We start from the raw sequence: 13,098 nt of genomic DNA on the forward strand, positions 1-13,098 counted from the left end.
TGCTGTAGCATGTGGCTTAACATCTTAAGAAGATTGTTATCATATAATAAATTATATTGTTATGATATTTCACATCATCTTATTCATTCTCACTATAACCCAGTGATATACACAGTGCAAACAATATCATTATTTACAAGCATGTATGTGTGCTCATGTTTGTGCTCACAGACACATGTACAGAATATTTCACCCAAGTTTATTCAGTTACATAATCGCAGTACAGGGATTCCAATCAAGTTCTCCTGACTTCCATTCCTATAAATTATTATATATATATATATATATATATATATATATATATATATCCAATTTTCAGCAGCATTTTTATTGTGGATATTATCCAAAAGATATACAAGTATAACACACTCTATAAAAAATATGTATATGGGTGCCCAAGTGGTGCGGTTGGTTGAGCATCTGATATATCCAATTGGATATATCCAATATATCCATTGGATATATCCAATTTTCAGCAGCATTTTTATTGTGGATATTATCCAAAAGATATACAAGTATAACACACTCTATAAAAAATATGTATATGGGTGCCCAAGTGGTGCGGTTGGTTGAGCATCTGATCTTGGTTTCACCTCAGGTCGTGATCTCAGGGTCCTGAGATGGAGCCAGGTGTCTGGTTTTACCTCAGTGGGCAGTTTGGGATTCTTTCTCTCCCTCTGTTCCTCCTCTCTGTGCAGTCTTTCACATAAGAAAAAAATATATATATATATATATATATTTATATAACTTTACAAAACTAATTTATTCTGAAATACATTTGCTGAGTTTAATATAATAATGTCATTTTAAATGTGAATAATTTCTCTCTAATTTATTTTTTGCAACAACAACAAAAAATTGACTTTTTCACAGGAATTTTAAGAGTAGGACTTAATCATTTATTTTCTGCTTGAATTTCACATACATTTGATACTGAAAATGAGTTGTGGGTTAATATAATCATAGAGATATTTTAGGACACAAAAATAAAGTGTATTCTTGATTTTCTACTTGACCTCACCTACCATACTTAACCTTTCTGTTGAAACTTCCTCCATCTGCAAAAAATTCTGCATAATTATACCATCTTATTATCTCATCAGTATGCAGGAATTCTAAGTTCTTTTGGAAATAAGAGAATACCACAAACACTATGACTCACCATACCCCAAATCAGGGTGGTAAGATTCTTCATGGCTTTCTAGGGGTGGCAAAAATGTGAAATTATTGGAGATAATTCAAGATGGCACCATATGAAGATTCTTAACTCACTACCTTCCATGGATATAAATCTATAGCTGCATATGAAATAATTCCCTCTGAAAAACACCTGAAAACTGGCCAAACAGCTCTTCCACAATAAAAGGTAAAAATGAAACACCAAGAACGGTAGGAGAGACAGAGATGCAGTCTTGCCATAAACCCCACCCCCAGGATGGTGACCCATAGGTGGGAAGAATCTTACAAATATGGGTTCTTCCTGAGGGTCAAGGAATTTGTGCCCCACATCTGGCACCCCAACTCTTGGCATCTGCATTAGACATATGGGCCCTCAGAACATCTGGCATTGAAAAGCAATGGGGCTTATGTCTAGGAGAACCAAAAGGCTATAGGAAATGGAGAGTCCATTCTTAAAGGGCTCACTGGAAGACCCACTCGCCCCAGGACTCAGCTCCAAAAGCAGCAGTTTGAAAAGCACCTAGAACATATGTGAATGAATTTTAAAGAATCTGCTGGAGTGACAGGAGCCTGTTAACACCCTCTGAGGACTGGAGTGCTGGGAGGCAACATTTTGGGGTTCTCCCTTTATGGGGTAGGACCAGCAACGGTAGTACAAACTCCTTCCTTTGGGCTGCCCCTGTGGCCACAGTGAAACTAGCAGGAGATATACAATTCACATGCATGCGATCCAGCTCATATCTATTGGAATGTCTATTATCAAAAGGACAAGAAATAACAAGTGTTGGCAAAGATATAGAGAAAAGGGAACCCATATTTTCTGGTGGTATAAACTGCAGTAATGTCAGGACAGTCATTATGGAAAAGAGTTTGGAGATTCCTCAAAAAATTAAAAATAAAACTACCATGTGATCCAGCAATTCCCCTTCTGCATGTTTAGTCCATGAAAATGAAACCACTGATTAGAAAAGATATATGTACCCTTATGTTCATTGCAGCATTATTTACAATAGCCAAATATGGAAACAACCTAAGTATCCACTGATGAGTGAATGAATAAAGAACATGTGGTACGTATACAATGGGATATTATTCAACCATAAAAAAAGAAAGACATCTTGTGATCTGCCATTACACAGATGGATGTTGAGGGCATTGTGTTAAGTGAAACAAGTCAGACACAGAAAGACAAACACCCTATGACTTCACTTCCATGTGAATGTTAAAAAACAAAATCAACCAACAATCAAAACAAGACTTACAGATACAGAGAACACATTGGCGGTTGCCAGAGGGGAGCAAAATGAATGAAAGGAATCAAGAAGTATAAACTTCCAGTTATAAAATAAATAAGGCATGGTGACAACAATCAGTAATAGTGTATTACAAATTTAAAAGATGCTATGAAAATAAACCTTAAAAGCTCCATCACAAGGAAAAGAAATGTAACATTTAATGGTGACAGGAGGTAACTAGTCTTCTTGTGGTGATCATTTCGCATTTATACAAATGGTGAATTGTACACCTGAAATTATTATAAGGTGGCATGTTAGAAACCCTTAAAAAATCCTGACATTATTGCAGTTACCACCACCATCAATGCAAAAAGTTCACTCATAGATGGTGTCACTCTTTCCCAGAAAGCCAAAAATTAGCCTCAGAATTCTTCTTTTTAACATAGCACTGCAAGCAACCACTACAAAATTGGGGCTCTGGATCTTCACATCTCAGAGCACGGCCTGAAGAGCAGCAGTATTGCCCAAGTGCTTGTTAGAAATGTAGAACTTTAGGCCCTGTGCTAGATCTACTGATTCATAATCTTTTTTTTAAAAATTATTTATTTATTTATTTATTTATTTGAGAGGGAGCATGCATACATGAGCGAGGGGAGGTACTGGGGGGAAGGACAGAGGGAGGGAGGAAGGCAGACTCCCCCTGAGCAGAGAGCCTGACATGGACTCAATCCCAGGACCCTGAGATCATGACCTGAGCTGGCAGATGCTTAACCAACTGAGCCACTCAGGTGCCCCCTGATTCAGAATCTCTAGTAACCAAGATTCCTAAGTAGTCCCGAAGTGCTTTAAGGGTTGAGAAGCATTCTCTATATGAAATATGTATTCTATTCTTAAACACTTCCATGGCTGGGCCCTCTGAGAAATGTGTCAGAGGGGATGAATCCATGCCATCTTCTGATTGGTAGCTATTTATTGCACATGAGTTGTAGATAATCATAATCCTCAAGACCTCCATGATCTCTCCATCTAATTTTGATAGAAAAGAAAATGGCAAAAGGGAACCTCACTCTTGGTCCCTCCTGGAACTTTGCAACCTTCCTAGACTGTGTTGCCCATTTGGGGTAACTGACAGCTCTCACTCTCTTTGCTGCACAAGAAAGCACTTGAACTTGACACAGTTCTGGCTGCCTCTCTTATGTACAGAAACACTAATGGTTAAATCACAAACATCTTTTAAAAAATTTAATTCTGTTGCAAGATGAATTAGGATCTAAACTTAGCTCCAAATGGAATTAAAACGGGGGTGTTTCTTTTCAAACCGTCAGTTTGTTTATTCAGTGGCTTCGGCTCTGAGTAGTATCACCTTCAAAGAGAAAAGCAATTCTAGGTTAGAGCTGCCAGTTCCCATGAAGCAACCCTAGGGGCCAGGATGCTCCAGGTCCTGATTTGTTTGTGTGGTGTAAACTTATATTTATACAGTAACACATACATAATACATACCCGACATCTTCCATTAACTTAAAAAGTCAAATGGGTTAACAACTTTTCCAAGAGCCATTCCCTCTTCTAACCAAATTTCCAGCTCTTTCTAAAATTACTTTTTGGGCTTCATGGTACATTTTTAGTTATTCTGGAAGTTTTCTGATTAGCGTATGAGAATGTTTCAGATCCTAGGAGATGTTTCTGGGCTCTCCTCATCATCATTCTGGGATGATTTCACTTATCACAATGGATCTCTGTCTAAATAATGAGGCAGCAAACAAAATTTGTCGAGTTTAATTTCATTTGAAGTAGCATAAGTACAAGTATTAATGGACAAAATACATTTTTTTTCTGCTGCAAAAGAAATAACCCCTTTTGCATTTGAAAACTTTCTTTTTTGGCATCACCCTCCCTCCTACCATGTATCTATTGTGTTGCATCTTTGTAAATCAGAGTACAGGTTTTTCCAGGATTATCTAACTATCATGGTGGTGACATCAATACTTACAAAGAGTTTTAAAGGAAGCTTCTGAATAAAGTTCGCAATGTGGGGAGTAAGTGTTGAGGACATCACCCTCCATAACAACCTGGTTGGACCCTGGTGTGCTGTGAGCTCAGAGAAAACACTAGAAAAGCCTATAGAGAGTGAGACCAAGGACTCTTTAGTATCCTTCTCCATATGTACACTTTGGGATCATTAAATGATTCTGATACAGGAGAATGGGTATAGGTGTTCCCCAAATTCTTTCTTTTCATACCTGTAGCAGGGGCAAACGCACAAAGTCAAAACAGCTCCTTAGCTGGCCATATTGTAAATTTTAGGACATTTGAGTACATCTGATTGAGGACATCTGATCACAAAGTAATATTCATCGCCAAATCCCTTCTCTGAACAATTCCTTTGCCCTAGCAGAATGTCATGATGCGGATAAGAAGCATGTGTTAACTGACCAAAAAAAATTTTTTTTGGCTCAGTTTGATTTGGAGAATGAAAGCCTTATAACCCCATGTTTCATTAAAAACAGTTACATTTGAAAAAGCAAATTGGTTAAGGTTTAACTTGTTCAACTAACAATCAAGAGAGGAAAATGTGGTTAGCTGCGTAATTTTCATGATGCTGTGTTGACCAAGAGTTTGCAGATTATTTTTTCCAAGCATTTTCTGAATATAAAACAATGACAGTCAGGGATCCCTGGGTGGCGCCACGGTTTGGCGCCTGCCTTTGGCCCAGGGCGCGATCCTGGAGACCCAGGATCGAATCCCACGTTGGGCTCCCGGTGCATGGAGCCTGCTTCTCCCTCTGCCTGTGTCTCTGCGCCTCTCTCTCTCTCTCTCTGTGACTATCATAAATAAATAAAAATTAAAAAAAATATATTTAAAAAAAACAAAAAACAAAAAACAAACAAACAAAAAAAAACAATGACAGTCAACAATGTGTTCTCTCTTTTAATGTCGAAAAGTAAAGAATACAAGCCCATTGTGCTGGTAACTTATCTCAGGTATTTTGCCCAGGAACAAAATTCCTGAAAAAAGTTACAAAGCAAATCTTCATCTTCGAATTTGGATTATTTCTTTGGAGACTTGATTTTTTTAGCCATATGTACAGGGGTTCGATCAGGGCCAGGTGGCAACCATTTTTAAATATTGCTCTATTTGGAATAACTGGCTAGTCTGTAAGCTTCACAGTAATGGAAATCTCATCTTTGGTGTTTGTTTCCTAACCCTCAGTACTTAGCAGTTTCTGGCATAATACTATATTCTCAACAAAGATCTAGTGAATGAATCAATGAATAATGATTATTTAATAAATGCCTAGGACCAAGCTGATGGTTCACAATAGGAATCAGCAAACATTTTTTCTATAAAGCCAAATGATAAATATTTTGTGCTTTATAGATCATTGTCATAACTACTCAACTCTGCCATTGTAGCAAAGTATCCATGGACAATATATAAACGAATACGCATAGAGTGTTCCAATAAAACTTTACTTACAAAAACAGCCATTGGACTGTATTTGGCCCATGGACCATCATTTGCCTACCTGTGGTTTCTAGGATACAATGTCCTCCAGCTTTAGGGTCAGTTATTCTATCCTTTACTTTGTTTTCTTTCCCTTGACCTTCATAAATTATATGTCTGTACTCATAAATATCTTCATATTTATTGAGTAAAACACAATTCTAGGGCTGTGGACTATATCTAAATATATAAAATATGCTTTCTGAATTCAAGGAACTTTGAGTAGAAAAGTTCCTCTTCCAATCTCATTAATCAGATAAGTCATTCCTCACTCCAGAGTCAGGGTTATAAAAAGTCAGAGTTACACCTACCACTTATCAATTGATAAGAAACTATAAGATGAAACTAAGGATGTATTTATGCCCTAAAATACCTAAAACATGTTTTCTTTCTTTTTTTTTTAATTTTTAAGTGGACTTTCTATGAAAATATAAAATCCATATGGAAGTAGGTTGCAGTCATAAGTAGAATTTTCATCCTGTAAACAGCACCTAAATCAAGAATATAACATTACTAGAATCCCCAAAGCCCTTCATACCCTTTTCCAGACATTGTACTGTAATCCTCCCACCCTCCACCAAATTAGCCATTTTTGGGACCTTAACTACATAGCCTTATTTATTTATGACATACATCTTTTAAGATGCTACCAGGGAATCCAGATGTTATAAAATTTGTTTGGGGAATATAACCCCATCATTCTTTTCGGGCACGTACTTCAGTTGAGAATGACTCCATTTTCATGAAACCCAGGAAGATTCTGCAATGTTTACCAAAGCAATCAATGTATTGTTATTTCAGGCTCTGTGTGTTTCAGAATAAGCAGAGAAGTGGCTTCTCTCTGGTTGGACTGGGAATAATGAGGATGGGATTCTGAAGCTCCCAGGGGTCACCACACAGTCTCAGGATACAGTCAACTCCAAGGGTCTCTGAATTTAGCTGTCCTTTAAACGAACTCTGCTTCTGTTGTGTTTAGTTTAGTGAGTCAATAAATACTCCCCTCCAGCTTTTCTAGGCTTTAAGTAGCATAGACTGGGAGCAAAGTTTCTAAGACAGAGAATCAGGCCAGGGTTTTCTTATTATGGTATAATTAGGAAAAAAATTGAACATAGATCTAACTTTTAAGAATAAGAATAAATAGAAGAAAGTGGAAAGAACAAAGACCCAGGAAGGAAAACACAAAGCACTTGTATTCAAAGATTTAGAAGGAAAACCAGAGAAGTATAGTGACACAGATGCTGAATGACTGAATTCAAGTCTTCTTCGAGGGTGCCACGTGTTGCAAAGAGGTAAAATATACCATGAAACTCATGTAAATACATTTGCTTGTTAATATCAACTGCGCACTACTGTGTGCCAGACGTTCTAATAGGTGCTGGAGATACACCAAGAAATAATCGAAACCTAGATCTTACCCTTGTGGGGCTTATATTTCAGTCAGATCAGAAAAATCCTTAGATATGATCTTATGGAATAGTCCTATAGAGACCTGACACACATTTCCAAGAACACTGGGAGCAAATGAAAGTTAGCAAAGAAGTGGAGACGGCACATCGCTTGTCACTAGGGCTTACTACACTACTCACTGATAACCCCGTCACCATTTTTATGTTAGTTTTCTTTAATCATACTCATTTCCTTTTAAATGACACCATGGAAGCATAAATATTTATTATTTTGGCTATTTCTCTTTAAAAGCATTTCATTCCAATGGATCTATCAGCATGTTGACTTTATTTAGTACCATTGTGTGGGAACGTCTCATGTCTTTCCCACTGCCCTTTATCCAGGGCCCACAGCAGCTAGCACGAAGTCCAGATGGTTCTCCCACCCTGCTTGTGAATAGCACTACTGACATGAATAATGCTCTCAAGTTGTGACTTTTAAAATAGACTCACGTGTGATGAACACACAGGAGATGACTCTCCTAATCCTAAATTTCTTCTCGGATTTCCAGGAATCTGGGAAGGCTCTTATTTTTTGTGAAGGTTGAGTGGGAGAAAAGAGAATACATACGTTTCTGTTGTTCATCCCAGGAGGTAAAAAGATCAACAGAACTGTCTTTGACAATTACATACAGGTCAATCTTCAATTGCATCATAAACATGTTGGCAGGTAACATTTTAGTTGTCTACTGGTCCAAGGGGCCTCTTGTTGCTGTTACTGACCACCTAAATTTTATAAATGGACACCTAAGCAGGGAGTAAGAGCTAGGTGAATAGATTTTATCATTCACGACATATCTACACTACAGTTCAAAAGTACATTTGAGACAGTATAGGGAGACCACAGAAGAGCTTCTGCTGTATCTTATAGGTGGTGACTATATTATTCAAATAGATACCTAATTACTGTATACGAGATATGTTAATTATCAATTTCTAAGGAAGCAAAGTGCAATAAAGATACATTAAAACTCAGTTAAACCTGATTTACTCACTGATGATTTAGAGGTGACTCAAAGATACAGAGTTACTGAATTAGGAGATGACTCAGGATAAAGTATCTTTATTTTGAACTTCATTTAGTTTATACTCTATAGATGAGGAGAAGTGATTATTCTCTAAATGATAGAATGACAGGTAATCCAGCATTTGCTATGGATCTTGAAATCTATACATCCAGCTACGTCAGAGACAATATTCCAAAATGCCAATAAACTTTTTGGAAGTTTTCAACCTTTGATGATTAATCTAAGCTAATTTTAAGTTTAGTTGACTAGAAATTTCCAGCTCATCTAGTTCACAATTAATAATTAGTGCTATTTGGCTGGAAACAAAACATTATTACCAATAAATATGAATTAACAGAGACTGTATACCCTAATTAAGACAGACTAAAACAAAAAAGCTAAATGACACAAAACAAAATTTGAATGTTAGATGATTGTTAATCTTGGCTTATCTTGTTCCCTTATTGTAGGTTATATAGATTTTGCATACGTAGATTATTCTTCCATGTTTTTTTGTTTTTGTTTTTGTTTTGTTCATTTTTGTGCTTGGTTCTCTTTGCAAGTAGAATGGATTAAAATATTCTCAATGTACAACTAATATAATGGAGTTAGGGTCCAGGCTTAAACCCCAAATCTGTGACCTTAATATACCTGGAGGCCTGTTAAAGTAGCTTACCATAAGTCTATTTGTATGAGAACCTAAGAGATCCCTACAAGAGATATACCCAGAGGAAAGGTGCCTTAGTGGAGGGGTAAACTGAGTCCACAGTGAACACTGAGCACAGTGACTGTCATTTATTTTGTTTTTTTTTAAAGAGTTATTTATTTATTTTATTTATTTTTTATTTTTATTTTTTTAATAATAAATTTATTTTTTATTGGTGTTCAATTTGCCAACATACAGAATAACACCCAGTGCTCATCCCGTCAAGTGCCCCACTCAGTGCCTGCCACCCAGTCACCCCCACCCCCCACCCTCCTCCCCTTCCACTATCCCTAGTTTATTTCCCAGAGTTAGGACTCTTCCATGTTCTGTCTCCCTTTCTGATATTTCCTACCCATTTCTTCTCCTTTCCCCTCTATTCCCTTTCACTATTATTTATATTCCCCAAATGAATGAGACCATATAATGTTTGTCCTTCTTTGATTGACTTACTTCACTCAGCATAATACCCTCCAGTTCCATCCACATTGAAGCAAATGGTGGGTATTTGTCATTTCTAATGGCTGAGGAATATTCCATTGTATACATAAACCACATCTTCTTTATCCATTCATCTTTTGATGGACACCAAGGCTCCTTCCACAGTTTGGATATTGTGGACATTGCTGCTAGAAACATCGGGGTGCAGGTGTCCCGGAGTTTCATTGCATATGTATCTTTGGGGTAAATCCCCAACAGTGCAATTGCTGGGTCATAGGGCAGGTCTATTTGAACTCTTTGAGGAACCTCCACACAGTTTTCCAGAGTGGCTGCCCCAGTTCACATTCCCACCAACAGTGTAAGAGGGTTTCCTTTTCTCCGCATCCTCTCCAACGTTTGTTGTTTCCTGCCTTGTTAATTGTCCCCATTCTCACTGGTGTGAGGTGGTATCTCATTGCGGTTTTGATTTGTGTGGAACCAGAAAAGACCCCGAATAGCCAGGGGAATTTTAAAAAAGAAAACCAAAGAAAACTTTGACTCAGGGCAGCCCCGGTGGTGCCTCGGTTTAGCCTGAGCCTGGGGTGTGATCCTGGAGACCCGGGATCGAGTCCCACATCGGGTTTTCTGCATGGAGCCTGCTTCTCCCTCCACCTGTGTCTCTGCCTCTCTCTTCGCTCTCTCTGAATGAATAAATAAATCTTTAAAAAAAAGAAAAGAAAAGAAAAGAAAGAAAAAGAAAAAGAAAAGGAAAGAAAAGAAGAAAAGAAAAGAGAAAAGAAAAGAAGAAAAGAAAAGAAAAGAAAGAAAGAAAAGAAAAGAAAGAAAAGAAAAGAAAGAAAGAAAAGAAAGAAAAGAAAGAAAAGAAAAGAAAAGAAAAGAAAAGAAAAAAGAAAAGAAAAAAAGAAAACTTTGACTCAGCAGATAGCAGAGTTTAGATTAGGAGGAAGGGGTAGTGACTTCTGCTACTTGAAGCCGGGGGCATCACAATGCCAGATTTTGGGTTGTACTACAAAGCTATGGTCATCAAGACAGTGTGGTACTGGCACAAAAACAGACACATAGATCAATGGAACAGAATAGAGAACCCAGAAGTGGACCCTCAACTTTATGGTCAACTAATATTCGATAAAGGAGCAAAGACTATCCACTGGAAGAAAGACAGTCTCTTCAATAAATGGTGCTGGGAAAATTGGACATCCACGTGCAGAAGAATGAAACTAGACCACTCTCTTTCACCATACACAACGATAAACTCAAAATGGATGAAAGATCTAAATGTGAGACAAGATTCCATCAAAATCCTAGAGGAGAACACAGGCAACACCCTTTTTGAACTCGGCCACAGTAACTTCTTGCAAGATACATCCACGAAGGCAAAAGAAACAAAAGCAAAAATGAACTATTGGGACTTTATCAAGATAAGAAGCTTTTGCACAGCAAAGGATACAGTCAACAAAACTAAAAGACAACCTACAGAATGGGAGAAGATATTTGCAAATGACATATCAGATAAAGGGCTAGTTTCCAAGATCTATAAAGAACTTATTAAACTCAACACCAAAGAAACAAACAATCCAATCATGAAATGGGCAAAAGACATGAACAGAAATCTCATGGAGGAAGACATAGACATGGCCAACAACCACATGAGAAAATGTTCTGCATCACTTGCCATCAGGGAAATATTTATTTATTTTAGAGAGAGAACATAAGCAGGAGGGACAGAGGGAGAAGGAGGGAGAATCTCAAGCAGACTCTGCCCTAAGCGCAGAACCCAGTGCAGGGCTCAATCTCACAACCCTGAGATTATGACCTGAGCTGAAACCAAGAATCAGATGCTTAACTGACTGAGCCACCCAGGCGTCCCCACTGTCATTTGCTGTTTATACAACAAAGCCCCAAGAAGTCCTGGGCAAAAACGAAGGTTGAACAGAATGAAGGGAACTGATTTCACTCAAATCTCCATGAGTTATTGGGAATGCAAGACAGCTCTCTTTTTGCAGTATGAAAAGGGAAAGAAGGATTCATCACATTTTGGGATCTACAATAGCTCAATTGTGCTACTTCCTGAGCTCCAGAAGTAAGAGTGGTGCCCAATACCCACCATGTCAGACTTTACCAGCAATGGCATTGAAAGGGTCGCATTGAGGCCCCATCACAACACAGTGGCTTCAGAATCACAAAGCAATCTGACATCAAAGACAGTGGACAGTGTTGAATGCAAAAGACCCAGATTTGACTCAGCAGATAGCAGAGTTTAGATTAGGAGGAAGGGTTAGTGACTTCTGCTATTTGAGGTTCTCAGAGATAATAGGCTTGGGGCACTTGGCCGTACCATTTTAATCTCAAAACAGAGCACCAGGGTGAGCCAAAGAAATCTTATATTGTTGGTAATGTAATTTAATTTCATATATCTCAGAGCCTCCACAGCTTCATCCAAATTAGACTCCTAACATGCATCTATAAAGCCAGAAGATCAGAGAGGAGAACAGCATGGTTTCTTAAGTGCTCCATTTTCCAAGAAAATACAAGGCTATCTCTCCTTAATGATTTGTAATTAAAATCATTCAGGTAATTATATTTAATGAATAATATCTCTCTTCACCTCAAGGCATCCTGAATGAGTCAGAAGATAAATATACTTGCGTTTGTGTGTGCGCACACCCCTCTCTCCCCACCTTTCCCTTTGTCTCCTGTCCCTCCACCCCTTCAAGGAATAAGAGATTCCATTATTGGAAGCAGATGAGTCAAAGCCCCTGGGTGGATAGACAGACGTGCAGTTAAGGGGGCCCTTGTCTGGAAAATTAGACAGCCGCCAGTTCTGTGTTTATGAGATTGCTTTCCCTCACGTGACTGTTAGACAAGCCTATTCACCTGTTAACCTCTATACTCTGTGCCTTAAAGATCACTGTCAAAACTCACCAGGCAGCACTTGATATGTGGAACCAGATTTGCCCTGGCTCCTCTGTAAGAGTCTTCAATCCATACCTTTTCCAGTTTGCCTTGCACCCCCGTTCCTTCATCACTGCTTTAGGACACCAGCATTCAGCAGCCTACCAGACACACATTTTCCCTAAGAAACCACATAGAATGAGACCATAAAAGAAATGCAAAGCATATCCTGATCCCCTGAGTCCACCAAATGATTTCATGAGCCTCCTGTAGATTTGTTTAGACCCACATTGATCTTTCTGGGACCTGAAGCTCTAAGCCAATGTCTCTGGCCAATGGGTACTGCAAAATCCTTTTTAAGTGTGTGCACACTCCACTGCAGAAAGAGCCTTGCCTTTCTAAAGAGATCTGAACTATTACTTTTCAAACCTTTGAGACCCAGATGTTTTCATGGGCCAAGAGCCGTTTTCTAAATTCAAAGGAGAGCTGGTGCTTTTACGGAGCTGAGTAGTGGCAGATGTCCAGCACGACTCATGTGGTGAGTTCACTGTATTGTGATTTATAAAATGTCCCCAATAAAACTTAAAAAAAATAAAAAATGAAAAATCTGTTCCTTATTTACCCTACAGTGGAAAAAAAAGCACCATAATGCATTTCTAAGAATGCTTAATTTTATGTGTGTGATCGTAATC

The 13,098-nt window shown here is 38.2% G+C and overlaps 1 long non-coding RNA gene across 1 annotated transcript in view; it reads right to left on the bottom strand.

Annotated features, from left to right (window-relative positions):
* Nucleotides 1–497: 497 nt before the first annotated feature.
* The window catches only part of LOC144307048 (uncharacterized), a 43,592-nt gene continuing 30,991 nt past the window's right edge, over nucleotides 498–13,098 (bottom strand). Inside the window, exons 2-3 of the long non-coding RNA XR_013374016.1 lie at nucleotides 4,013–4,154; nucleotides 498–699 (exon numbers count right to left, since the gene is read on the bottom strand). This is a non-coding gene — a long non-coding RNA (uncharacterized LOC144307048). The remainder of the gene's footprint in view (nucleotides 700–4,012; nucleotides 4,155–13,098) is intronic.

This window comes from Canis aureus, chromosome 38 (genome assembly GCF_053574225.1).
Source record: "Canis aureus isolate CA01 chromosome 38, VMU_Caureus_v.1.0, whole genome shotgun sequence".
NCBI lineage: Eukaryota > Metazoa > Chordata > Mammalia > Carnivora > Canidae > Canis > Canis aureus.